The sequence below is a fragment of the Mustela erminea genome, chromosome 5 (genome assembly GCF_009829155.1).
Source record: "Mustela erminea isolate mMusErm1 chromosome 5, mMusErm1.Pri, whole genome shotgun sequence".
Lineage (NCBI taxonomy): Eukaryota > Metazoa > Chordata > Mammalia > Carnivora > Mustelidae > Mustela > Mustela erminea.
In genome coordinates this window covers 79,228,226-79,254,584 of record NC_045618.1, presented here as the reverse complement: position 1 = coordinate 79,254,584, position 26,359 = coordinate 79,228,226, and the positions used below count along the sequence as shown (strand labels likewise).

General features: G+C 34.9%; 1 pseudogene; it reads right to left on the bottom strand.

The window, feature by feature from the left end:
- Positions 1–23,463: 23,463 nt before the first annotated feature.
- Positions 23,464–23,574, bottom strand: LOC116592056 (annotated as a pseudogene).
- Between the last annotated feature and the right edge of the window lie 2,785 nt (positions 23,575–26,359).

The following is a 26,359-nucleotide window of genomic DNA, read 5'->3' as shown; positions in this document are numbered from 1 at the left end:
TCAGTATTAAATAACAAATTTAAAGACACAAAAGGTTGAAAATGAAAATGTAGACAAAGAGGAAGCACTAAAATACAAACAAAATGCAGTGCCAGTGATATTAATATTAGATGAAATGACATTAAAAGATAAATAAAATGAAAAGATATATAAATCTTTCCCTTTTGTAGTAAACATAATATTCACTCATTTATACTAAACAAATATTTACTGAACACTTAATTTATTCTAAGCAATGTTCTTAAAACCAGTAGTACATCTGTGAAATCAAGCAAACAAAAGCCCTGTCCTTGTGAAGTTTACATAATAATGAGTATCATCATAAAGTGGATTGAGATTAAATAGGAATTTATTTAGTCTGACAACAAAAACATCTGCAGGCAGGTAGAACCACCATTGTTTGGTTCATGATAAAAACTGTAATATCATCTCAATAAATGCAGAAAAAAGCATTTGTCAAAATTAAACATTCTTTCATGATGAAAACCCTCAACAAAGAATAGAAGAAATTAACTCAACATCATAAGGACCATATATGACAAACTTGAAGCTTTTCCTCTAGGATAAGGAAAAAGATAAGCATGGGCATTCTTATCACTTCTATTCTACATTGTACTAGAAATTCTAGACAGCAATTAGACAAAAAAAAAAAAAAAAAACCAAAGTGTTCTCAATTGGAAAGGAAGAATTAAAATCATGTGTTTGTAGATGACAATCTTACATATATGTTGGATTAATGTAGAGCATGAAATCATCCAGAATACCTGGATTGCTAAAATGTAACACAGAGGCCCCTGGAGGCAAGGAAGTTTTCAGAATATTGTGTAGGCCATTAGAATGCTGAGGCCTGCATGACCACTCTGCCATTGAAATGCCCCGGGGACTTGACTTCCACAAAGCTTTCTTAGCCCAAACAGCCACCCTGTGATCTAAGAGATATATGCATTGTTCCCTAGGCTATGTTTAGCAGAACTCACACAAATTAGCATATCATATCTTTCCCTTAAACAGACCCCCTAGTTCCAGCAAGACCCCTCATCACACATCATGTGCTTGAGAAACAGTGATAAAGATTTGTAATTTGTAATTACCCTGAAAGACCAATAAAGGTGGGAACAAAGAAGAGCAAATAGTTTTCATCTCTGATCATTGACCCCTTGCCTTCTCCTTTCTTTCACAGAAGTTTGGAGTTATCTTTTATCCATCAGTACCAGAGTGCTGGCCATTCCCAGCATATATAGAAAACCCTAATAACTCCACCAAAAAATGTTACAATAGGTAAATTCAGTAACATTGCAGGATATGAAATCAATATACAAAAATCTGTTGCATTTCTATTCACTAGTAACAAACTGTCAGAAAGATAATAAGTCTTACTTAGAATTTCATAGAAAAAATTATCTAGTAATGAATTAACTAAGGAGATGAAAGATCTCTATGCTGAAAACTATGGAATAGTGATGAAAGAAATTAAGGAAGATACAAATAAATGGAGATACCTTATATGGAAGAAATAACATTATTAAATGTTGCTTAATTATTAAATTATTAAAATGTCCATAATGCCCAAGCCATCCATATATTTAATGAAATCCCTATCAAAATTTCAATAACATTTTTTACAGAAATTAAAAAAGAATCCTAAATTTGTATGAAACCATAAAAGATTAAATAACTGAAGCAATAATGAGAAAGAAGAACAAAACTGGAGGAACCACACTTCCTGATATTAGACTACTGCAAAGTTTTAGTAGTCAAAAAAATATGGCACTGGCAGAAAACCAGACACATAGACAATAGAACAGAATAGATAGCCCAGAAATAAACCCATACATGTATGATTAGCTAATTTTTACCAAGATGGCCAAAAATAATCAATCAGTTGAAGACAGTGTCTTCACTAAATGGTGTTGTAAAACTGGGTAAGTATGGGCAAAAGACTAACATGGACCTCACAACATTCACATATTAACTTCAAATGGATTTTTAAAAATCTAAACCATAAATTAAACCATAGGTTAAAGATGTAAGCCATAAAACTAAATGTTATATGTATTTGTGTTAGTCATAAAACTAAATGTTAACATTGGTCCTGGCAGTGATTTCAGGGTTCACACAAGCACAGGCAACAAAAGCAAAGGTAAACAAGTGGGACTATATCAAACTAAAAAGCTTCCAGATAGCCATGAAAACAATAAAGAAAATGAAAAGACTTCTAATGAACAAGAGAAAATATCTGCAAACCCTCTTTCTGATAAGGAGTTGATATCCAAAACATACAAGGAACTCCTACAACTCAAGGGCAAAGAAATAACCCTATTAAAACCTCGGCAGAGGACCTGAATAGATACTTTTACAAAAAACACATACAAATGGCCAACAGGTTTTTGAAAATATGCTCAATAGCACTAATCATCAAGGAAATGCAAATCAAAAACAAAATGGGAAATCACCTTACAACTTTTAGGATGGGCACTATCAAAAAGACAAGAGATTACATATTGACAAGAGTGTTGAGAAAAGGGTACCCTTCTACACTGTTGGTGGGAATGTTAATTAGTATGGCCATTATAGAAAAGTATATGGAGCTCCCCTAGATGATCCAGCAATCCCACTTCTGGGTATATATTCAAAGGAATCAAGAATCAGTAGCTTTAAAAGATATCTATACTCCCTATGTCCTCGCAGCATTATTCACAATAACTGAGATATAGAAAAAACCCAAGTGTCCATTGACAGATGAATGGGTAAAGAAAACATGATACATCTACATCTTCATATATACCTACGTCTATCTCTTTATATAATAGAATATTATTCTATCATTTAAAAGAACAGAATCCCATTATTTGTGACAACATGGATGAAGCTGGAAGACATTATGCTAGGTGAAATAGGCCAGACACAGAAAGGCAAATAAATATTATATGATTTCACTTATTTGTGGAATCTAAAAAAGTTGAACTCATAGAACGAGAGTAGAACTGTAGTTGCCAGAGGCTGGGGTGTGAGGGAAATGGGGAGGCGCTGTTCATCAAGTACAAATGTTCATGTAAGATGCATAAGTTCTGGGAATCTAAGATAAAACATACTGGTTATAGTTAATATGACTGTATTGTATACTTGAAAGTTGCTAAGAGCATAAATCTTAAATGTTCTCATCACACACACACAAAAAATGTGGCAACTGTGTGAGGTGATGGATGTGTTAATTAACTTGATTGCGATAATCATTTCACAATGTGTATGTGTATTAAATCATCATGATGCATCTTTAGAAAAATCATTTTACAACCTAAATGTATACAATTATTATTTTTCCATCACACCTCAATAAAGCTGGAAAAGAAGAGTATCTTTGTCATTTATAGAGACATTTACAAAAGTGGCAATAAGGAAGACTATAATCATTTTTGAAGTAGAGATTTATAGCTCTGTCCTCTGAACACAACCAAATATAATTAGAAATGCATAAAAAAAGACACAGAAACCTTTAATATTGGAAATTAAAAGCAGCTTCTTAAATATAACATTTGATTCAAAGTAAAAATCAAATGAGAAGTTAGTGTATCTCCAGAAGGTCATAAAAGAAAAATTTCATGTCACAATCTATAAAACAAAGAAAAGTTACACTCAAGTGATAATGTTTAGTTTAAATGCCTTTATGATTAAAAATTTTTTTTAAAAGATTTTATTTATTTGTTTGACAGAGAGAGATCACAAGTAGACAGAGAGGCAGGCAGAGAGAGAGGGAAGCAGGCTCCCTGCCGAGCAGAGAACCTGATGCGGGACTTGATCCCAGGACCCTGAGATCATGACCCGAGCCGAAGGCAGTGGCTTAACCCACTGAGCCACCCAGGCGCCCTAAATTTTTTTTTTAAAACATGCCCTTACTGGGGCGCCAGTGGGTTAAAGCCGCTGCCTTCGGCTCAGGTCATGATCCCAGGGTCCTGGGATAGAGCCCCGCATTGGACTCTCTGCTCAGCAGGGAGCTGCTTCCCTTCCTCTCTCTCTCTCTGCCTGCCTCTTTGCCTACTTGTGATCTCTATCAAATAAATAAATAAAATCTTTAAAAACAAACCAAAAAAAACCCATGCCCTTACTATTAAAAAAGGGAAAATCTCAAAATAAAGGAAACTGATATTTGTCTTAAATTAGAATTATAATGAGCATGCAACAAATAACTAAGGATGATTTTAATAAATTCTGAATAAATAAAAAGAAACAGTGAAAGTGTTAAATAAAATTATTATGAATAAGAGATTAGCTGGAAAAAAGTAAATAGAGGACTACAAATATCTTAGAAATCAAAAGAAAAGGAAGAGTTTGAGAAGAATCATTTATGACAATTAGAGCAAAAATGAGACAGCCAGACAAAGAAAAGGAAGATGGTGAAGATAAGAGAAAGGCAAGGATGTAGAGGAATACAGAGTCATGAGGTGAATAAGAGAAGTCAGGGGTATTTTTCAGAGGAAATTATAGCCTGTCTGAAAGAACCCATATCATAAAACTTACAGTAATTTATAAAATATGTTTATACCAGTACTTATTTTATGAAGAATTAGAAATATATATTTTTCTGGATTAATAGCTTAAAATTACTGCTTATCTGTAGCTTGTTTCATAGTCTGAGAATTAAACAGGATACTGATGATGAAAATAATGATTTAACAGAAGAGGAAAGTATATAAATTGTGCATGCACATATACACTCACATACACACATATACATATAATCTAATCTATGGTTAAGAAAATGTTAGATCCAAGAAGTTATGAAATAGAGAATTCTACACCCAGTACAAGATATTTAAGATACAAACCCAAGTGAAGATGGTACAAAGTAAAGATATTCCACAAGATATTCCACACTCATGGGTTGAGAGAACAAATATTGTTATTTTAATGGCCATACTACTCAAAGCAATTTACAAATTTAATGCAATCTCTATCATAATACCAATAGCAATTTTCACAGAACTAGAACAAACAATCCTAAAATTTGTATGGAACCAAAAAAAAAAAAAAAAAAAAAAAAAAAAAACCTGAATAACCACAGCAATCTTGGGGGGGAAAAAAAAAAAAACAACAACCAGGAGATATCACAATCCCAAATTTCAAGACATACTACAAAGCTGTGGTAAACAAAACAGTATGGTACTGGCACAGAAATAGACACAGAGATCAATGGAACAGAATAGACAGCCCAGAAATAAACCCACAGTTATATGGTCAGTTAATCTTCTACAAAAGAGGAAAGAACATGCCCTAAGAAACAGTCTCTTCAGCAAATGGTGTTGGGAGAACTGGACAGCAACATGCAGAAGAATGAAACTGAACCCCTTTTTTACACCATACACAAAAATAAACTCAAAATGGAATCAAGACCTAAAGGTGAGACTGGAAACCCTAAAAATTCTAGAAGAGACCACAGGCAATAATTCCTTTGACACTAGGTGAGGAAACATTTTTCTAGATAGGTCTCCTGAGGCAAGGGAAACAAAAGCAAAAATAAAGCATTTTATTAAATAAAAACTTCTGCACAGTGAAGGAAAACAATCAACAAAACTAAAAGACATCCTACTGAATGGGAGAAGATACTTGCAAATGACATAGCCTATAGTTACTATCCAAAATATATTAAGATATAATTTGATACCCCCAAGCCCAAATAATCCAATTAAAAAATGGGTATAAGACATGAACAGACATTTCTCCAAAGAAGACATACAAATAGCCAATGACACATGAAAAGGTGCTTAACACCATTTATCATCAGGGAAATGCAAATCAAAACCACCATGCGATATCACTTCACCTGGGTCAGAAAGGCTGAAATTGAAAGTACAAGAAACATCGAGTGTTGGGGACAAGGTGGAGAGAAAGGAACTCTCATCCACTGTTGGTGGGAATTTGAACTGGTATAGCCACTGTGGAAAACAATGCAGAGATTCTTCAAACACTTTCAAATAGAATTTTAATGTGATCCAGTAATTTCACTACTGGGTATTTACCCAAAGAATATAAAAACACGAACTCAAAAAAATAAATGCATCCCTATGTTTTTGCAGCATTTTTTACAGTAGCCAAACTATGGAAGCCACCTAAGTGTCCATCAATAGGTGAATGGACAAAGAAGTAGTGTGAATAAATATACAGTAGAATATTAGCTATAAAACACAAACAAAGGAAAAAAGGGACAAACCAAAAACTAAGAGAGAACAAACTAATAGTTACCAGAGGTGAGGTGTGGGTGAGGGGAACTGGTGAAGGGGATTAGAAGTACACTTGATGAGCACTAAGGTACAGAATTATTGAATCACTATATTGTACACCTGAAACTTAAAAAACACCGTATGTTAATTAATTTTAAAATAAATACATATCTGTGTCTAACTGATGCTAATGTCTGTGTCTTTAACCACTGCATTGTCAGATTTTCTAGATGAACAAGTAATAAAATTATAGATTCTATCTAAATAATATTAAAAATGATATAAGGATGTTGGTAGCTTTCAGATGTTCTTTCTAGAATCTAAAGAAGTGTCCTTACACACTCTTTAGTAGTTGCCCCTTTAATGACAAGTAAATATGCAGGAAACAGGGGCAATTTACCACCTACTCAATCAGAGTATCATCTATCCTAAGTTTTTTATATCCTGTTTTTTTTTTTTAATTTAGGTAATTTATGTTAGCTTCAGGTACACAACATAGTGATTTACCAATTCTAACCTTTTCATAGTGCTCCTTAAGTGAAGTAAAATCACAATCCCCTCTATTTCACTTCTGTCTCCCTACCCACCTCCTCTTAAAATGTATTTCAATATTCACAATTTTCCAATTTAGAAAAGCTAGTAGGTAATCTTATATTATCCTCCATCCTCAATATATATTTCGCATCATGTATCGGTAAGAATTAAGGTATTAGTTGTAGTGCCTTTACTTTGGGACAGAGAATATTATATTAGAATGACTCATTGGAAACAGATTATGATCATCATAATAATGTAATTACAGAAAATTATGTATACCTCATAGAAATGACACTCTTTTATCAATTTATCTTTTATATTTTTTAGTGTTTCAGAAAATCAGAGCCTTGGTGCATTAACTACAACTAAAGTAGTCAAGGGATAAAGTGAAATAATCATTAAACATTCACTGACCAAAATCAATTAGTTCACCTACAACATTAATTAAATGGCTGGCCTTGTGCAGTCAGCAGCTCTCAGTACCTACAATGTCAGATGAGTGAAAAAATATGGACTTTGGAGTCCATTTAAACTCCAGTCAAATGCTGACTTAGCCCCTGATAAGCTGAAGTTGAACAATGTATAGAATTTATGAGTCTTGTTTTTGTTATCTGTAAATGAGAGATAATAGCCACATCACAGAGAAAAATGAAGATTTAAGTAATTGATCTCTGTTGTCTCTAGCACACAGTAGGTACCTAATAAATAACAATGGTCTTTTTTCCCCCTCTGGCATATTGGATAGTGTTACATGTTGTCACTGATAGAGATCTGGGTTTTCAAGAGGAATGGCAATGTTTCCCTTTTCCTATATAAATATAGACCTTTTGTTTAGAAAATGTTTTAAGAATGAATAGAATAATAACTGCATTTATGAGGGATTACTAAGGGGAAAACTGATTTGGTTTTGTTTTCTTCACTTCCCTCTTCAGTTGTAGGTTTTCCTTCTGAGTTCCTTTACTTGCTGATTTTAATACTGTTTTGCCAATCAAAGCCAAATTTCAGTCTTCTTGTCTTCTGAAAGCCTTTGCCCGGTTGCGCCAGATTCTGCCTGTTCGAATTTGGTTTGGTATCGAGGATACCTACCCTGACTGTGCTGTGATTGTTCTTGCTAGTTTTACCAAAGGAGACGGTGCACATATTAGATACCTGCTAATTAAGTAATCTGGGAGAAAGGATTCTGCCTGACATTTGTTCTCTGGATAGCTTGAGTATCTTTGGAGCCTTCTTTAAGAAGCCATTCACTCACCTTTCCCTCTTGGGAGTGGTGTAGGGACTCTGTTTAAGAGAAAGCCCACAGGAAAGAAAGCTTGATATTCCAACTCAACCATATAACTTCTGTTAGTCTTCCTAATCTCATCTAAAAGGGAAAGTTTACTTTCTAATTCACGGGAACCTTTTTAAACAAATTGTAAAGAGAACTGCACAACCATTTTAAATCAGGAGAATGTGGCAGTTTCTTAGAAGTTTTCCAGAAAGTTGAAGTCTTAGTTCATTTCTGTAGGAGTGCACAATGACTCATGAAGATGCCAGGGAAGGAAAAGTTATTCTTTGCCAGTAGCACAGTGATATAAACACATGACTGTTGCAAGGGTCAAATACCAGCACCCTGCACATTTTTTTTCATATTTAGGTATTGGCAATGGTCCCATAGCAGACACTATCAACTACATAGTTCACTTTGTTATCTCGGGTCCATGATACTCACAAGGCATTATTCAGTGGCAAGTTAGGATATTGGGTGAAGTGTTGATGAAAATCCACAGTAATAAAAATCTCTCAGATAGGAAGTCAATTACAGTATCAAGTGAAGTTTGTTATGAAGAGATCCTTGTTATTAAAGTATCCACGCCTTTACAAGGCTGACCTTCTCAAATGCTAGTTGTCACAAGGCATGAGATCTTAAAAAAAATCCAATAACAAGTTTCCCCACTGTGGTTTCAATTGCCTTTTCAGATCTCCCACAGTGTTCTGTTTCAGTCTGAGATAAAGCACATGGTTCTGGTCCTCAGAGGGTCAAAGTGGCTTGTACTTACACTAGAGTAATCATAGAAAGGATTTCTACCTTGATCAAATTATCTAGATATGTTTTTATCAAATCTTTACTCCATTTGGCTTGTGCAGACAAAGTTTTGAACTTCAGTAATTGAAAACCTTTTTCTTTCCATATTTTTCTTAATAAAATGCCTCATAAATACTAGGGGTTCAAAAAATAGTTGAGCCATTCTCTTGAGGAAGTTCACAGGACTACTCAGGTCATTTGGTATTTCATAATATTGCATTAAAATAAGCATAATTATACATTAAAATGAGTATGTCCTATAGTTTTTCCTGTTTGGAAAGGGCTTTCTTATTAAAACTGTGTCAAACAAACAAACAAAAAAAATTAAAGAGTATTCTTTGAAAACTCAGACTTGGTGGGAGATCACCCAGAATACCATGACCTTTCCCCACAGGTGTCATCTACATGCTCTTCTTCATATCACCCTGACAAACAAGTGCTTATCTTTATTGTGACCTTGTCATACTTTGCAATAATTTTCATCTTACTCTTGGGAGGCCCAACTGTACTCTCACAATTTGGAATAGGGAAAATGTCTTACTTTTGTAAATTGTCAAGGTGACATGCCTGAGCCCAACAGTAGTCCCTTCACAAGTTTTGACTAAGCAAACAAAATAATATTAAGAAAAATACCTTTCAAATAATGTTGAAGGAGTCCAGGAATCAATTATTGTTAAATAAAATCATATGTTCCCTTTTTTTTTTCAAGATTTTATTTGTTTATTTGACAGACAGGAATCACAAGTAGGCAGAGAGGAAGGCAGAGAGAGAGGGAAGCAGGCTCCCTGCTGAGTAGGGAGCCCCATGCGGGGCTCAATCCCAGGACCCTGAGATCATGACCTGAGCAGAAGGCAGAGGCCTTAACCCACTGAGCCACCCAGGTTCCCCAAAATCACATGTTCTATTATTCTAAAAAGTGAGACTTTTTAAATGTGCTAAATAGAAATTAAGGAAATTATTGGTAAGACAAATCGGGAAGATTTTTAACATGGGATTCTTAGGTCTTAAAATTTGGAATACTACTTGTCTTAATGAATGTGTTGTGCTATAATGAATATTGTAGCCTGGGTGGCTTAAACAGTAGACATTTATTTCTCACAGGTGTGAAGGCTAGAAAGTCTAAGATCAGGGTGCTGGCAGATAAGGTGTCTGATGACAGCCCACTTCCTGGTTTACTGAGAGCCATCATATTACTCTAGAGCCATAGAGCTCTAGTCTCTTACTTCCTATAAAGACTCTGATACCATCACAAGAGCTCTACCCTTGTGACACCTTCTAAATCTAAATACTTCCCAAAGGCCCCACCACTAAATACCATCGCTTTGTAGTTAGGGCTTTATCATATCCATTTGGCAGGGGGCACAAACATACCACCACTAGGTTGGAGGGGGTACATCTGGATTTGTATGTACATATATACATATATGTGCCGGCAGATAAGGTGTCTGATGACAGCCCACTTCCTGGTTTACTGAGAGCCATCATATTACTCTAGAGCCATAGAGCTCTAGTCTCTTACTTCCTATAAAGACTCTGATACCATCATAAGAGCTCTACCCTTGTGACACCTTCTAAATCTAAATACTTCCCAAAGGCCCCACCACTAAATACCATCGCTTTGTAGTTAGGGCTTTATCATATCCATTTGGCAGGGGGCACAAACATACCACCACTAGGTTGGAGGGGGTACATCTGGATTTGTATGTACATATATACATATATGGTTGGGCTTTTTCCATGCTCTTTCTTATTAGTGATAAAGCATAAAATAGACCTCCACGTAACCTGTATACATGAAGCCAGTTGGAAGTCACAGGCAAATGGGACTCCATTCTTTCTTATTATTAAATCCAAATGCCTTCCTCAATTCTGTCAGGGCAATGGATTCCAGAAGGCACTAACTACACCTGGTAAAATTTCACCTACCATGTTTAATATCAAAGGACAGTGTTTTCTCTAGGGTATAGTTTCACTGTTGTTGCTATTCACTTCCTTGTGATTATTCTCCAGTTTTTCTAAAATGATGTACTCTACATATGTAATTGTCAAAAAATGAAGGTAATAAATTCAGGAAAGCGAAACCATCAATAATCAGCTTGAATTACATAGTTTCTATTGTCTATATAACTGAGAAGTGCAAAAATAAAACTTAACTCTTAACTATCCATGATTTTGAGCTTGAGATCCCTGTTTCTGATTAGAAGGAACATATTCTTAGCTACTTTGGAATCTAGAGAACTTCTACTATTTGGATATTGAGGAGAAAAGGACAATTTTGATTTACTATTTTGAGCAGTTTCAGCATTTGTAAATCTTTTTGTATCATTTGTAAATCATTTTGACCCAAAGTAAAAGAAAAAAAAATTTTTTTCCTCAGGCTTCTGTGAGAACTCCTAAGATTAAATTCTAAATGGATAGAACAATAAAGTAGATGGAAGAAATTTTTACAATGAAATAAAAAAATAAGGATTTGAGAAAGACTGGAAGGCAACCTTACAAATCCTTCCTTACTTAGGAAAACTAATGACTTGTGCAAGATGAGGAATAAAGAATTTCAACTTCATTTATTACTGTGGTTTAGCTCCTAAAGGGATGGCCAGACTGGTTTAACGTGCAGTCAGTTACGAATGCAACATCGATAAACAAAACTCAAATTCTCCCAGATGAGACATTCAGATAAGGATGCAGGTGGAGAGTGTAAGGAGATACACAGAGCTGGCTGGTTCCTAACTCAACAGTTTTGCAGAGAAAAAAAAAATCCCCTACACGTAAAGCAGAAACAAGTGTTAAAAAAGAAAAGAGGAGATAGATTTTTTTTTTCTGTCTCTAAAGATGTTTAATAGGAAAGCTCTTTCATCTGCTTTTAGAGGAAATGAAGAACATGTTATCTAGAAGTTAATGCTACATGTGAAATAATGTAGATATTAGAGATGTGTCTAATATTTAATCTCATATGCATCTTCAACTTGAAATGTTGAGCAGCTATGTGGCTGGCATTTTGAAATTAATCTCATCATCCATAAACTTGGAAAGACTTTGTGGTCAAGATTTCAAATGTCTGAAGTTGTTTTGTTCTTTTTTTAAAGAATATTAAGATAGACATGATGAAAATGAATTATTTTTCCAGTTTAGTAACATTAATTGGTAGTGAATAACAATTAGTAAAAACTCATCTCTTTGTATTACTTATTTTTAAGGGACAAAATAATTGCAAACACCTGGATAAAGAACAGTTTATTTATTAACATAATCTAGGCACTATGAGGATTGAAATATAGTTAAATTATAGTACTTTTATTAGTGATCCTCAAAAACCAGGAAGAGTAAAAACATTAACATATGTGTGTGTATGTATGTGTTTGTATTCATTTGTATATATATGTGTGTGTATTCACACATGTACCTATATATACATACATATATCATTGTATATCTTATAAATAACAAGGAATAATAAAATAAAAAATAATTTGAATGGATTTATTTTATGTTTTTAAAAGGGAATATTTCAAATCAGTTAGGAATTCTGTTTCATAAATTAGGCTAACTCCTTACTCATATTTTTCCACTTTTGTGAAACAATAAAATCTATTGAATGGAAAGGCGGCTTTCAAATAGAGGCTGTCAGTCATAAGTTAAATCATGCTGACAGCAGCACAACTCTTGATGGGGAGAGCCTTTGGAAAATATAAAGCTGGCTGTCTTCAGAAATTGCCAGACCTTGCTGAAACACAATAAGGCAAGACTTTGAGGAAGTGCCTGACTCCAGTATGGAAGAAAGAGTCCCTGGTTCTAGGGTTGTTTCATCCTGAAATCAAGATGCTTTTATTTTATTCTAGCTCAAAGAAGCTGAGTGGTTTTTTTTCTAATAAAGGTGGATGCAAAACTCAATTAGGGAGAGTGAAAAATCAATCTGGGAAGAAGAACTTGATGGGCGTAGTTTTGGCTAATAGTTTAAGGTAGTAAACTATAGAATAAGCAGAATTCTAAGGAGATGAAAAACATACTCAGACCTGTTTCTCTAAGTTACTAGCCAGAGGTATTTCTTCCATTTATTTCTCAATCAACTTAAAGGAAAAAGAAAAGGAAAGAAAGAAAATTGTGTAAACAAGCATTCGAGTTCAGTTTTCTTTGTAGTTCTGCAGATACCACAATCCATGTGGTATCTTTTTGGAGAGATATCCCACGTAATTCTTTGCACGTTTTTTAATGCTAAAAGAAACCAGATGAGATGTGCTTTTGTTAACACTGTGAAAATAATTTTGATTTTTAAAAACATTTTGAATCAGAGTGTCTTAGTGTAGTGGGTCATAAAGAGGAGCCTCAAAATTTCTTTTCAAATTCTAAGTCCAAGGTAGAGAAAGGAAGCCTATTTATTCTGTAGCACTGTTTGTATCACTCTTCACTGATTTGCATGCTGCCAAAGCCCTGTAGCACAGACCTCTGTCTTTGGTAAATCACAAAGCTCCTTTCCTAATCAATCTTATTTTCATCAGTGGTTAAGACAATATGAAAACAAGCCAAATTCTGAGCTCTCAAATTTGGAAAAGTAGCCATGCAGCACACTGCCACAAGGTGGGAGTAAAACGTTTGAGTGGCTTAAGCACTGGCCTTTGCTTTTCTTTTTTTTTTTTCCTCCCCCAAGCTCAGTGTGAACAAAGACATAAAGCAGGCTTGCTTTAAAATTGAATGAAATAACATAGGATATTTATTCCTTGTTGCTAATATGCATACCTCGAGATGGGAAGGCTTTTTCACCAAAATCTGAGGATCAAATATAATAAATACAGTTGAAGAAAGTGGTTTAATAGTGATTTCTCTATTTCCTTTCATTATTCCTTGTTATCCTAGTACCTTTTCCAAATTATATTTTAGGGATTTTAAGTAAACCATTTGAATATAACTTCTACTGAAATAGTCCCCATTTTTGTAGATGATAATGAATATTACTAATTCTTTGTACTAATGAATACTTTGAAGATAGCCTCCCTCCATAAATTTTTCCTATCATCTTATATCTGCATAGTAATGAAGGCAGCCGTGTAAATGAGAACAATAAATTAAACAGTCCAAGAAAAATATATAATGATCTTGACCTTTCTAAGGAGTTGAATGATTAAAATGAGTTTTTAAATATTGCTTATTCTAGAATAAATATAATGCAGGGCCATGCATACAATTCTATTGCTTTTGCTTGCTTTGTGCCTGAATAGACATGCTGGTTATTTTTTTGTGTTGTGTGTGCTCATTAAATTCACTTTGAAATCCTGGATTCAAACTTGGTAATATTATGTGTTTATGCTGGGGCTGTACACACACACACACACACATACTCTCTCCTTTTGCGATAGAGTACCTGACACTTCGGTTAGCAAGATGAGACATCTCAAGGCAGATGAGACTCACCAAGGTGATAGTGACACACCCAAGGGATCCTGAGTGGTGCTAAATGGAAAGGGCTGCCATATCCCTTGAATAAAAAGACACAAAGGTTGAAAAAAGGCAGAAATTGGCTTGCCAATTTCAATTCCCTGCCTCCTGCTGCATATGAATAAAGAATGGGCTAATGGTTGGCACTCTTGTCATTGCTAGTGACATTAGATTTTTTGGAAAGATTTACCCAAACAGGCCTTTTATCCTACTGAGTTCTGAATACACAACAAACACAGGACCATACCACTTACACACCTTTATACAAATTTCCCCCCAGCGATACCAATGGCAAGGGACACAGTGTAGTGCTGGAGGCCATGGAATTGATGCTTTCCTAACTGGATGTATAGAAGCTAAAATACAAGAACACATAGGTCTTACACATAAATTTTGCTATGTGAAGTCTGCAAGAATACTGCATTTCTATATTAAGAAAGATTCCCTGACTGGCTGCATATTTTTAAAGTTTAAGATACATAAAGGAAAATCTGTTTACATAATGAAATACCACCTGAACATGTAGGAGATTATTTCGAGTGCTGCACTATACAATTCCACTTGAGTACCTCATTGATAATGTGCCACAAATCACGCAGGTATAATCTGTTCTGTGGTCACACAGTCTAACAGATATGATCTATCCCAGGGTCATTGTTTCCTCTTACAAGCTGTACTTTGGAGAACTGGCTGATAGGGAAATGAAGAAAAAGTTAGTAAGCTTTTAAGTTTTAGTGAGTGACTCAGATGGATTCTAGGTAACATAACAAAAAGGATAAAGAGCATCAAGTGTCAGTTTTTGCTTAAAAAGGAATATTCTGCATAATCTGGTAGGTTCTTCCTAAATTCAATATATTCTTTGGCACCTACTTACGTTTATTGACCCTAAGATGTCACTAGTAGTAAGATATACCATGATTTTCTATTCACTAAGAAAGAAAAAAAAATCATTATAATATGATCCATCATTAATTAGGATTAATTAATTAATTAGGATGCATATAAACTTCAGATATATGAAAATGAAAAAAAATTTATATGAAAATGTAAAAACAAAAGGCTTAGAAAACCACTGTTAGAGCCTTGGGTAGAATCAGACTTTGTTGGATTATTCCAAAGTCTCCCCATATCTTATCTGAAACTCCTCACTGGATAAGAACTTGAGTGGTTTTGTATTGAGGTATGTGTAAAATGAAGGCTGATAGATTGCACAATGAGATTTATATTCATAATTCAAAAGTTTACCATTGTCTCTTAAAAATTAAAATTTAAGAAAGTAAAAGAAAGGGTGTCTGTGTGCCTCAGTCAATTGTGTCTACTTTCATGATCTCAGGGTCCTGGGATAGAGCCCCACTTCAAGCTCCCTGCTTAGGAGGGAATCTGCTTCTGCTCTCCCTCTGTTTCTCCCCACTGCTCATGCTTATTCTCTTTCTCTCTAAAATAAATTAAATAAATAATCTAAAAAACATAAAATAATAAACTGTCCAAGTGTGTAACTTTTCATAAAGGAATCTAATTTTATGTAACTAAACTGAAACTCAATTATGAAGCACAATTTTAGTGTGTTTAAAGATCCTAATGGTCTTAAGCCTGGGAATCTTAGATCTAGAATTAGTCACAAAGGGTTACTATTTGTCATATTTTGTTTCGTATTAGTTTCTTCCAGTGCTACTTTTTATATGCCTGCATGATGTTTAAGCTGTACCATTATTTCTTTTATGCCAATTAACATCTGTTGTCCGCAACACTTTTAAGACTCAAATTACTTACTAAGTGATAGATCACTTATGGAACAATATTTAAGAAAAAAGGAAAAAAAAGCATTTAGCTTTTAAAATCCATCCTTTGATGCAAATTGCATTATTCTTCCCAGAGAAAACTTGCATGAGATTAGCACTCATTTAATTGGCTTAACAAACTACAGATGATTTACTTTTATGAATCATCTCCATAACAAAATTCCTAAAGTATCAGAGCACTTATAGCCAACCTAGTTATAGCTGAATGAAAAGTCAAAGTGGAATAATCCAGGGAGCTGAGTTAATCTGATTGTTGCTTCTGTTTTTCATTTGGATTTTCCTAAGGTGGTAAAAACCAAACAAAAAAACCAACCAAACCAAAGCAACCCTAAACCATGATATTTGCCTCGAGGTGTCAGATGAAAAATAACTTGTACTTTACATTACTGATAGTAGAGCTTCGATTTGTTATATGAAGTAAAAGATATTCTTTGTAGTTATATAAATTCTTCTAAAGACAGTAGGTTATTTTCCCCCTGTATCATCATTGATTCATCCACCAGAGGTTGCCATAGGGCTTTTTGCAGTTGAAAGACAATGGGAAATATCAAGACTATGCAGAATAGGAGAAAGCCAGCCTTCTCGATGTCATCTATCTATACATATTTTTATGTAAAACAGATCTAATAAATAATCAAAAATAGATATTAAATTTGCCTTAAAATTGAATGGAAAACAAATTAACAAAATTTTAAGTTCTGTTTCAGTTATCAGGATTTTTTTCTTTTTCCTTGTGGCTAAGCCTGACTTCTTAAATTCCTTTTATTTCTTTCACCCCTTTTTTGAATTACCAGAGAGCTAGTTTTTATGTGAACCACATCTAGTCTCACCAGTAATTTCTGGCCCCTGTGGTCGGAAGGTGTGAATAACATTTTTGGCAACATGAGGAAGGAGGATATTTCCAGGATGCCCTGGGAAGATATATTTAAAAGCAATTCTTTTTTATTTCTTCTCATGCAAAGTGTTTGTGAATAAGTACACATGCATTTACTGAACAGAAAAGAAAAATTTGGTCTCAGACCATATTCTCAAGTCATTTCCTTATTGTGAATTATCATACAGATTGAGTTGTTGGTATCAAAGCCCATTTAAGTTTTTTTTGATAAAAAGCTCACATCCAATTCAATAGGCGATATGAGATAGGTTTTGTGCTTAATAGTGTTTCTCTTTAAAAGTGCAACTGTAATGAGCATTGGAATAAGACAAAGACAAAGAAAAAAAACCCAACCCTGTCAAGCACTAACGATAACCAGACACAAAGTACTCTAATCAGAAACACTGCCCTGGACAAAAAAGAAATGTAAGACTGGAAACATTAAGTTTATGTATGTACACAGTAGCACTTTTGGATAGCTCCCAAAGGCACAGGGCTTACTACTTCCAAAAAGTACCCACTATTAAGGTGACATAGGTCTTGTCCCTTGAGCCTCCTTAAAGAAACAACAACTGTTCAGTAGCAGTGTAACAGATGTTAAAAAGAATCATTAGCAATCTAAATGTTTTTCTGAGCAGATGTCCCACTTCTGTGGCTAACTTTGGAGGGAGTGATGTGGGATGCAGTGAGAATGGGGGAAAGGAAGAAAAGTTGAATCAATAATAAGCAGATCTTAAGAATTACTCATCTAATTATATCAAAGAAAAGAACTGAGGTGTTGTGTCTTTTAATTGCTGCTGGTTGATGAAGAAGGAAGGTAAACAAGCCAAGGAAAGAATTAAGCTCACTTTGCTCCATTGACTTGGCACACAGCTTTGGATCAATGAGAGGAAAAGAGACAAGCAGTATTATAGAGAAATTTAATGCTAAATTGCAATTGTGCACTTTTCAATAGATATCAATAGGGAATCAGAGGCTAAAAAAGAATCCATGAAAAGAATGAAAATGAGGAAAACCAGTCCACCTGTGAGATGAATCTGTGAAAGGAATAAGAAAAATGATTAGATTAGGTGACAGTGGTTGTAACTTTATTTCCTTAGGGGCAAAGATAGGAAGGTTTTTCTCAAGCATTTTTTCCCCCTGAAAACCCTGAGCTGGAAATTCTCTATGTAAAGAACTTGCAACGTCAGCATCCTCAACCAAGTCCTCCCTTATTTTGGAATTTGCTTTCTTCCCAAAAAAGACAGAATGTAGAAATATATGTTAATTATCTGTACCTTCAGAGAACTATTCTTTGGGTATATGAGAGTAAAGGGAAAGAGGTACTAGAATAACACTGTCTTTCTTATAATTTTGGCTTTCAAATAAGTAAGCAAGATAATTATAGGCTATAGAAAACTCATGGTTAATAAAACAGAAAACTCAGTTAAAATATGAACTATGCATCTGATATATTTTAGGCACCATGAAATATATTGACAGTCTCACTTTGTCCACATGTATCCAGATCCAGAGATTTTAGGAAGACATTTTACAGCACAAAATTATATGGCAGCAATAGTTTCCAGGATTTCCAGGAATAAGCATACACTTCTGAAAATATGACTATATATTGCATTTGTGAAAGTTGAAGAACCTAAAAGGCAAATCCCAGTTCTGTAGTGCAAATTCATTCTTTACTAAATCTTATGCTACCATTTCACTTTTTTTCTGCCTCAGTAATAAAATGCATGAGGACAGAAAACTATGCTGACATCACACTGGGGGAGTAAGTAGTCTCAAACATTAAGTGCCAGATGACATATATTGATGCCTTTATTCAACTAATATTTACTAAAAACCTATTCTAAACCAGTGTGTTAGAAATTGAGACCTACTAATATTTTATAAAATGCCACTCCTACTCATCAGTGGCTCATAGTCTAGTAAATGAGAGGCTAAGTCCCTAAATAAGATAATACCATAAATAATTTATGCACACGAGGACTCAATGAGCTCTAAGAATGTAGTGGAAGCCACAGTCTTACTATGGCCCGTGAGCAAGAACTCAGAGAACTCACTATATTATATACTGGAAACCAATATAACACTGTATGTAACCATACTGCCTTTAAAATAAATGAATCAATGAATGAAGACTTGGTATATATATGCGTGTATATGTGTATACACATACATACAGTGGATCACTCATCCTAAAAAAAACCAAAAAACAGATCTTGCCATTTAGGACAACATGGATAAACCTAGAGGATATTATGCTATGTAAAATAAGGCAGACAAAGACAACTACCATAAAATTTCACTTATACATAGAATCTAAAAAACAAATAAACTAACCAAAATAGAGACCTTTAAATACAGAGAACAAACTGGGGGTTGTCAGAGGAGGGAGGATGGGTGAGGATGGGTGAAAAAGGGGATAACGAGGTTCAAGAGTCTAGTTATAGAATAAACAAGTCACAGAGATGAAAAGTAGAGCATAAAGAATATGGTCAAAAAAATATGGTCAAAACATGTTAACAGTTATGGTAATAGATGGTAACTGCACTTACGATGGTGAGCACTGAGTAATGTATAGAATTATCAAATCAGTAGATTTTACACGGAAATTAATGTAACAAAGTATGTTAATTATACTGCAATTAAAATAAATAATAAAAATCCAACCTGGTTCTAAATTCTGAGTTTCTAGCCATTTTACTGTATCTCTCTGCTGACTAAAAGAGAAGTCGAAGAGGAAAGTCTTCCTTGTAAGGTACTGTAGAAGCTAGAACAAAAATGGTGCAAGAGGAAGTCTTCACCCTATAATATTAAGTCCTAGAATAGCTCTTAACCATTTTCATTATTTAAACAATAAACATAGCAATAAATAAATAAATAAATAAATAAATAAAGCAGTGCAAAATGTGAATAAAGATTTTTTTTTAAGAGATTTTAAACCAGTTCACTAAAGAAAGAATATAATAAAATTCCAGTTCTTTTACAGTTAAAAGTTTGTGAACAGGCCCTAAACACTGTTTCTGTTACAATTCCTTGAAAAGAAACTTTGGATCTTGAGATGAAAAAAGATCTATTCGGTCATCTTGTCCATCTCACCGCCAGTAGAGAATTGCTCCCGACAGTAAAGAAGTTAACTTATTGACAGCACTCTTTAAGCAGCAATTTACCAGGTGAATCCCTAAAGGCAAGCATGACTTCTCTGGTTTATCTTTGCCTTCTTATCATCAGGAGAGTGAGGAGACCCATTCAATCTTCTCTGCCAGATGAGGAAAGGGGTCAGGATTCTTGAAAATGTTTCTAAACTACAGTCAAGCAAAAATGTAGCTAATAGTATTTGATAGTTGAATTTAAGATCATTGCCTTTTTTTCCATATTTGGGCTAGTGTGTATGCAAGTGTGTGCATTCGTATATTTGACAATGAAATTCTATAATATCAAAATGTATTTGACAAGTAAGTTTAATATGCTATTTCTTGAGTAGGAAAATATAATGTGTATTTGGCTGACAAAAGCAGTATGGAAAAATGGATTGCTCTTAAAACACATTCTCAGTGAGTATTATTGTCAAAATTGTTGATTTTAACCAATTGCACACTTTTTAGAATGATATACTTAAAAGGTAAGAGATTCAGCCCCATGCCTTCTTTCAGTTCAACTTTGGTGCTCTATCATCATTCTATGAATATTCCATGGGATAATTCTTTATAAAACAGTTGCAAAGAAACAGATGTTATAAACCATTCAACTAACACTAGTGTCTTTACATTTCAAGACTTTTTTTTTTAAACAGGTGGAAACAGTACCTCAACCCTTTGACTAGATGGCTTAATGTCATCATCACTGCTGAGACATGTCTTTTAACTCCTCCTCACTATTCTCCAGAACGTATATTAATAAAAGAGCCAATAGTCTACCCAGTGGAACAAGAAGCTATACATGTATCAACTGCCAAAGGGCTTCTTGCTTCAAAATATATTCTACTTTTGCCTGTTTTTCAACTAATGCATTATATCCAGGCACTACCAATAAATGCAAATATTATACATTGATCCCATATCACCGTAGGCTCTCACACTACTGTGTAACATTTGCAGAGAATAAAACAATCTGGGAAATAATAGAAGGGAAAGGGGGAAGGATAAAAGTAATGGGGACAATGTTCCTCTTTCTAAGGAAAGGCATAGTACAGATGAGTTCCAGAGGAATGATGAGAAGGGAAGAAGGAAAAAATGTGAGAGTTCAGAAGAAAAATAAAAGTTTTTACTTGTGTTTTATCTAGTTCTTGACATGAGTGCCAGAAACTATAGCCATGAAATAGTGGTCTTCAGTTACTGAGGTTATAAAGAAGGTTATCACCCTTTGGTTGTTAGCTTTAAGAATACTTAAGTCTGTTTAAGACTACAATGACTTTTACCTGGGTGATCGTCTCTCCCTGCCTTCACTTGGCATTTCGTTACTGGAATAGGATCGTCTCTGGCTTCACTTTAAATATCTCTTACATGATTATATAATCATGTAATCTATATCCCTTATGAAATGCATTTCATGTACTTATGATATTGTTTCAGGAGGAGGGCTAAGATTTTTATGCCAGAGAACTATTTGTTTCCCAGTGGTTATTTTTTCATTTCTTCCAGGATTTTTTGTAATAGCAACCAGCATTATCACCATCATCATCTCTCTATAGTCTCTGGCCCATAATATAGGCTCATCTAAAGCAGAAGGATGGAGAAAAGTGGATAAGTCATGAGTGGATTTCTGACAACAGTATTTGCTACTATTCATATTTTAGGATTAATCTAGATGAAGGAGCAAAGGTAATTCATTTCTTGTCCTAGGTTAAGCCAATATCAGTAAGTGAGACAACAATTAAAGAAGGAGGAGGTGAAAAGTATTTAATTTCATTTTTGTCCTTGATGTGCAGGAGGCTGCTAGAAGGTATCTACAGAGATTTCTTGTGGGTGTTTCACTGTGGTACTTAAAAAAGAAAGGATGATATAAATTTAAGAATTACCAGCATATAGCAATGGATTGGTGATGTGTGAGATAGGAGGTAATGTATGATAAACTGTTACACTGACATTATTTCAGATGAAGTTTTATAGTGTATTAATAAGTGTTCGGCTTCAAGGGAAGAACACATGAGGATGTATCTGGCTATTTCAGGAACTGGGAAGTTCACACAATATTTTTTACAGATTACCCACAACTCTTCTTAAAAGTCACAAATACAGAGGAATTTCTTTCAATGTACACTTTGCAAAAAAGAGAAAATCATATAGTCATGTTACTGATCATACTTTTGATAACTAATGGGACTTGGTGAACCTTTTTCATTTAAACGTGGAATAGGACATGTCCCTGACTTTATTTGGAATCATTAAATCTTCATACTTGCCAATTCAGTCTGAAAAATCCCCATGGGCAAATTCTCTATGTGATAAACTAAATATGGGGAAGAGAAGGCACTGCAATGATCAAAACCTCTCAGAATTTTATGATTTCCAGCACTGCCCTGACACCCTTTGAAAGAGGGCCTCTGGAAGTATATCAAGGTTAACTCTTAACTGAGGACATGAATCTAAGCCCTGGTGTCTCGTTTCTATTCTAATGAGGAAAAAGACATTTGTTTTAAAAATGATTCCTGTTTGGAGGAAATGGAGTTTAACATTAGATTTTGCTTCCTATTAAAAAGTTCAGTGCTGCTGCCGAGATAACAGTGCCAGCCCCAGTGACCTCCCTCAAACACTGAAGGACGTCGGTAACACTTGCAGTATGACTGTGGTTTCAAAGAGGCCCTTTCTCAATCTCCGATTCAGTTCCAGTTTTGAAATTGTCCCATCCCCCTGAGTTGGAGAACCAGCTTACCTTTTGTTGCTGAAAATGAAGTCAAAGTCTTTACCGGACTGAATGGGAAGGCTACATCTGGTTTCTTAGACAATATTTTGCTGATGCCATTGTGTTGCGGCCATTGGCCCTACGAAATTTCTGCCTCATGTATAGCTGCATTATTAAGATTTCTGTAAAATGTGGCATTATTCATACTGATTCATTCAACTTTATATTCATACATAACATCTACTAGTTTAGCATGAAAGGGTAGTGAAATACTCACTGGGCGGTCATACTCTTGAATTAGACATAAGCTGACAAAGGACAACTTGGCTCATCTTGCCCAAAGTTCCATAGCCACATTAGGGAGTCAGACTCCCACTCCCATGCTGTGATTAAAGGGTTTCTTAGCATTATTAAAAGTCTGTCCAACTAGCTCATGGTGGAAAGTAGAAAGCTGTTCTGATTAATGTATGTGCTTAACAAGTGTTTAAGCAGAATAAAAGGTGGGCATCTTTAACCAGAGCTTTATCTTTAATAGTATATCATCACTAAAATAAAGGAAATATATTTTAGATATTCACAAGCAGGCATTATTAAATTTATATTTTATTTTAAGCTGTCGATTAAAGAGTATTTTTTTGATGTCAGTATTTTCTATCTGGTGGTCCTTTTCTTATTTAAAACAATGTTTTTGTTTTTGTTTTCTGTTCAGAGAAACTTCTCTAGTAAGTTCAGAGAAAATTCTCTAGTAAGAAACTTCTTACTAGAGAAACTTCCTCTAGTAAGAAACTATAGGAATGATCCCTGAAAGTATTGCTTCTGTTGTTTTTTTTTTGTTTTTTTTTTTTTTAATTTCCAGCATAACAGTATTCATTATTTTTGCACCACACCCCGTGCTCCATGCAATCCGTGCCCTCTATAATACCCACTACCTGGTACCCCAACCTCCCACCCCCCGTCCCTTCAAAACCCTCAGATTGTTTTTCAGAGTCCATACTTCTGTTGTTTTTTAATCTAAACTTTTGTAAACCCTAATAGGAGTACCTAACCCATTAAATGTGAACATACTATTTATGCTCTAGCATGACTTAAAGCAGTAACTCAGGAGATGTGTGCCTGTATCCATTTCCTTTTAAAAAGGAAAGAGTTGGGGTACCTGGCTGACTCTGTCAGTTAAATGTTCAACTCTTGATTCAGCTCAGGTCATGATCTCAGGGTCCTAGGATCAAGCTCCTTGCTCAGTGGGGAGGCTGCTTGAGGATCTGCTCTTCCTCTCCCTCAGCCCCTTCCCCCACTCACCCCCACTCTTTTTCTCTCTTTCTGAAAAAAATAATTAGGGCACCTGGGTAGTTCAATGAGTTAAGTGTCTCCCTTCGGCTGAGGTCGTGACATCAGGGTCCTGGGTTTGAGCCCCGTATCAGACTCCCTGTTCATTCAGCAGGAAGTCTGCTTCTCCCTCTCCCCCTCCTCCCTGCTCGTGCTCTCTAATAAGTAAATAACATCTTTTAAAACACTAAATCTTTAAAAAATAAGATAAAAAATAAACAGGAAAAAGTGAACTCTTTTAAAATATACTGTTATTTTGAGAAGGATAAAAATATTACCTGGATCCTAAGGAGCGAGAGTTTCCAATGAAAAGTGTGAAAAACAGATCCAGCCAGTCTCCTCACCAGATTGTGTGGCTCTGACCAAAACTCTCTAATGGCTAAGTTCATTCATCTACAAATTTTTATCTCATTCAGAGAAAATCATCAGGACCCATTTTCTGCTCTCTCAGGGCTGTAAGTCTATTCTGAATGAGGAAAGACTGGGTACTTCTCTGAAGCCAAGTATTTATGATTCTATCCAAAATAATTACCCAAGTTAAAACACCTTTATTAAAATTGTATTTGTGACAGAGAACTGATAGTTGCTGGGGGGTGCAGGGATGGTGGAGGAATAAGCCAAATGGGTGAAGGGGAGTGGGAGATACAGGCTTCTAGTAATGGAATGAGTAAGTCACATGAATAAAAGGCACTATGTAGGAAATAGGGGTGCCTGGGTGGCTCAGTGGGTTAAGGCCTCTGCCTTCAGCTCTGGTGGTGATCCTGGGGTCCTGGGATTGAGCCCCATGTCGGGCTCTCTGCTCAGCAGGGAGCCTGCTTCCCTTCCTCTCTCTCTGCCTGCCTCTCTGCCTACCTGTGATCTCTGTCAAATAAATAAATAACATCTTTAAAAAAAAGGCATTACGTAGGAAATATAGTCAATGATACTGTAATAGCATGGTGACAGATGGTAGTTACATTTGTGGTGAGCATAACATATAGAGAAGTTGAATCAGTGTGTTGTACACCTGGAACTAATGTGGCATTGTGTATTGAATAAAAAATAATTAAGTCTATTTTTGGTGTTTTTGCAGACAGTATGAGAATAAATGTCAATTGTATTAAATTTTGTGCTTTGTGTTGTAAATGGCTCCAGTTAGCAAATGCACATTAATAATTATAATCTAAAAACCCAGTTACCTATCAAATATGCTAATGACCAATTGAATCTATCTATCTGGAAAGTTTAAAATTCACTATCTTAAGTTCATATTAAATGAAAGAGAATTTCTTATACATAACCTTAGATACTATGAGTGTACCAACAAAAAATCCCATTATCTTTTTTTCATTGATTTAAACTGACAGTTTGTGTACCTGATGATAATTTTTTTCTTCTATGCTCTTTATACATACACTTTTTTATTATAGATATTTTTCAAAGCAGGTTATCTTATATTTATTTCTTTTTATAAGGTGGGAATTGCTCTGTATAACAGCCTTCTTGTCACTGAACAAATGTATACCTGTGAATCCAGTCTGGAGTAAAAGGGAGAAAGAGCACAAAAGGGAGAGAATATAAAGTATATCTGTGTGGAGCAGGAGACAATCAATTAGATTCATTATCTGCTCTACATTCCAGTCACTTCTTTAAAAGAAAAGAAGTACATAATACCATGGCAACAGTTAGACCTGCAGTCCGTTACGGTATATAATCATTAAGAGGTCTTCAGCCTTCCCTGAAAATAGATATGAAAAAAATTCTCGTGGTTGCACAAACTCCCTATATTTATGCTGATTAAATGACAAGTTTGTAATTTACAGGTGTCTTATTGCCATGGGAATGCAATCATACAATTCCATTTTAGAATTCAAGGGCTTTTGAAACATGCTGCATGATTGTTAGCTGGGCTGCAAGCTAAGATTAAATTGAAGGGGTGGCATGTAGATTTTAGAACATGGTGTTGACATTTACTGGCCAATCACATTTTGCAACACTCCTGCATGACAGCAGATGTTGACCTTTCAAGCTTTCCCTATCTGCTTTCACACATTACCTGCAGAAATTAACATAACTCTGCTTCCTGCTCTATGCTGCTATTAATGTCATCTGGGAATTGAGATTCATGAATTCAGTTATTACCCAGGCTTGAGACCCGTTTTATACTCTAAGCACAGAACTAACAGCTCCTGGGAGCTGGTATTTTTGGATGTTGCTTCAACTACCTTTGTGGTTGAGGGATAGCTAGAAGCTATGGTGTAAAAATGTCATCGGGAACAAGAGGAGAAACAGGCAGCAG